The sequence below is a fragment of the Trachinotus anak genome, unplaced genomic scaffold (genome assembly GCF_046630095.1).
Source record: "Trachinotus anak isolate AG129_WGS33_773 ecotype Australia unplaced genomic scaffold, CSIRO_AGI_Tana_v1 ptg000007l, whole genome shotgun sequence".
Taxonomy (NCBI): domain Eukaryota; kingdom Metazoa; phylum Chordata; class Actinopteri; order Carangiformes; family Carangidae; genus Trachinotus; species Trachinotus anak.
The window spans coordinates 11,437,533-11,441,302 of NW_027273858.1; positions in this window are offsets into that span (position 1 = coordinate 11,437,533).

Here is a 3,770-nt window from a genome sequence, read left to right on the forward strand (position 1 = left end):
ATTAGCCTATAGGATGCTCCTTCTGCTGCTGTGGGGGGGGGGGGGGGGGGGGGGAGAGAAAGAGAGAGAGGGAGAAATAGAGAGAGTTTTTACATTTAGTATTTTGGAAATTGTGTTTTGATGCTTTGGCAAAATTGTTTTGTTTTTTTTTTTAAACTTCCGTGCCAATAAAGCACCTTCGAACTGCATTCAACACTTAGTGCATAAATATCAGCATCAAAATATAATAAAAGGATAAAAAGTAAAAATACTATTCATTATGCAGAATGGTCCATTTCAGAAAAATACACATTGGATTATAATTATTGATGCATTCATGTATGAATCACTTTACCGCTGAAGCTGGTAATTATGACACTAAATCAGAATTTAATTGCTGATTCTATTTTGTATTAATAAGATAAATCTGCAACAGCTAACCTAAGATGTCATATAAATGTGTTAAAGGTAAAATATCTGCCTCTGAAATCTATAAAGCAGCATAAAATGGAATTAGTCAAGTAACGTACAAAACTACGTACTAAGGTATATTACCTGGATTCCTCTATAAACCTCTTCACTGCCACTAGATATCACACTAGACCACCAGCACCTCAGACCAAAGCCAGTGCTTGTTGTGGCCACACCTTCTCAGTTTAGCCACAATGGCAATGCTGGCAGGAAGCCAGCAACATTTCACTAAACACATTTATAATATGTGTAACAGCAAGTCAGCTAAAATGATCATACCTGCTGTAGCCAGTCACTAATGAAACCGGACATGTAGTATTACGTAGCCGTCAAGTTACTTACACATGGAGGAGAAGAAAGCTTCGAGCACAGACTGTAAGTAAAGATGGACACGGCCTCCATCACCCACAGGTCTCTGAAGTTCAGAGTGGTCAGCTCCAACGTCGGCATCTTGGCAGTGCCTGACTGTGCGACTCCCGGCTAATGGGAAAATGGGCAAAGAGGTGGGGCACATGTTGAGCTGGGACTTCAGTACATGCTTGTTTGTGGCAAGCGTATACAAACCCACCTGGATTTTGAGCTGGTTGCCCCCACTGCCAGTCCCCCTGTGCTCCGGTCTTATCTCTCTCATTGTTGGAGGCATTTTTTTTTTTACTACAACATGGTTTCTTCAGTGGAGGAAATTCTGGAAGGTTGCTTTCACCTAGATGCTGCCTACTGTGCTGTGGCATTTCGCGTGTGGGTGGTCGCTGGGTGTTTGTAAACATGGTGAGGACCAATGTTGAGCAAGAGGGGCTCACATGCACGACCACGCACATGCTGACAGTAATGATACGGAAACAAAGAACAGAGCAACTCAGATTACAACATATGCAGAGGGGGTGTGACTTCGTTCTCTGCTCAGGACGCCATTACTCCACTATCGCTTCACATAGGAAATAATTGTTTACTCCTATATTATTGTTTAAAATCAAATTTACAGAACCTTTTTAGTAAATGTTTGTAATTACTGTCAACCTCCTGAAAGTCCTGGAAAATCACAGTTTCCTAAATCCACGGTGATACCAACAAATTGTTTAGCCTAAAAATATTTCGTACTATCACATGAGACAAAGAAAAGCAGTAAATCTAAACTAGTATTAGAGAATGTTTTGTATTTGTTCTTGAAAACTGACTTAAACAATGAAACATTATAATCAATCATTTTTCTGACTAATTGACGAATTGATTGAGCTCCAGAATAAAACGACTTTTTGTCGTGAATGCCACAAATATCCAGCTAATAATCAGTGCAGCAGCACTATATTGTGCTCCATAATGTTATTTCATTTTGTTGTGTTGTCTTATGTTAACTTCCATTATTCATATGAACATTTCTTTAGACCCATTTAGTTTCCCATTTAAAATTGACTAAACAATACCAGTGGGTTGGTGGTTTAAACCATTTCACGTTTGCTCAGTTGTCATGGAGATGGAGCCGTTGACAGGGTTGCCGGAATTTCCTACAGAACAGTTTAATGATTTCATGTAGCAGATGTAGTTACTGTAGTTGACATTATTTATTTGGATAATAGACTGTTATTGACTAATTTCCACCCATTTATTTAGTCACTTAACCTTTGGCACAGCCATGAAGCAGAAAGTGTCCATTTTTACTTCATTTTTGGCAAACACAATACAAAATTTCTTTTTTTTTTTGGTCAGGCAGCATCATTATATAGATTGTAACATCATTTAAAGAGCTTCACATTTGAAATGTCATATTTGATGTCTAAACGGACTCATTGTTCTACGTGTGGCTTTTGAAATAGGCCTTTTGCACAACAGACATTTGACTTGTTACAGCAGGAAAAGCACAGGTGCTACTAATAACATCACCAATGGGTCTGTTCCATTTAAGTGTCCTGGTAAACCATGTCAGGGAGTCAGCAGACATAATATCAGGGCCCAGGAACTGGGACACCTAAATGCAATGCAGCCACAATTAATGTTCTTCACCTGCTGTGAAAAAGGCCTATTATCATTGAGCTGAATAAACAAAAACTGAACACTAATGAATTACAAAGTAATTAGTACTAACAGCACTGCTATTTTGGCTTGTGATGTTACTATGAACCTATGGTCTGGAATAAAGTAAATCAATTGCTAATTGCATCAGATTATACAGGTGTTACGTCTGATCCCAGTATGTCTATTCCTGCATAAAAGGCAAACTTGTCCTTTTGCCCTTACTGCCACTTTATCAGTAAAATATACTGTGATAATAAGACTGTAAGTGGGTAATAAAGCTTCATAAAGCTTAAAGAGTGAGCTCTGTACTGTCGCCCTGTCTCAGAATTGTTACCTTCATTGATTAAGAGACAACAAAAATGCTATCGATCTCTGTTCTGCCATCTTCAGGTGGCTGACAGATAATGATGCGCTGCTGAGAAGTCGGGCGTTTGCATTGTGCCACAGCTATAGTACCTGACTGTATCGGCCCTGCCTGCTGCATATCTCTCTGCTGCAGCCTCACTCAGCCAGTCTCCAGAGAGATGCACTGAATGACAGCTTGTAATTGAAGTGCTAGATTAACTGATGCCATCTCTATTTCATCCTGAAAAGAGTGTCTTTCATGACAGCAGGCATGAAACAGGGGTGTCATGCAATCTCTTAGCTGAACGCAATCAAGTATATGTGGGAAGATAGAGAGGGGAAGTTATTTAAACTGAATACACAAGCAGTATAACGCAGAAATTGGGTTGTGATAAAATCAGTGTCTTAATCCACATACCTGTATATTGATATATACACCAAGCAAGCTCATTTTTTAATACTCCTAAACACTCTGATAGACAAATACTCAAAATATGCATATGTGCAAACAAAAGATCTGCAGTCGGTTTGGACTGGACTATCCTCAGTCAGTAGCTAATGTAATGTGTGGTCATACTGAGGCGTTTTCACACAGTGCTCATCAGCCTGCTTTATTCTCAGTGACATTAATCCAACTCAGAGCAATGAGTCAAATGAAGCAAAAACGGCAGTGTGTGATCAGAATTACACATCCTTTAAGGCATATGTTACACTGGGAGTGAGACACACACCCCGTCATGAACCCAAAGACAGATGAGATGTGACAGTCACAGAGCTGGGTTCCAGAGAGAGGAGGGCAGAACATGACAGGCCAACAATGTTCATCTCATTTATTGGAGCCAGTTAAAGAATAAAAATGGCTGAGTAATCCGAGAGTCACAGAGCCATAGGGGGTTTCAGGTAATCTCCCTATAAAAGCTAAGAAAATACACTCGGCTGTCAGTCATGTGAGAGTGGTTTCCCCA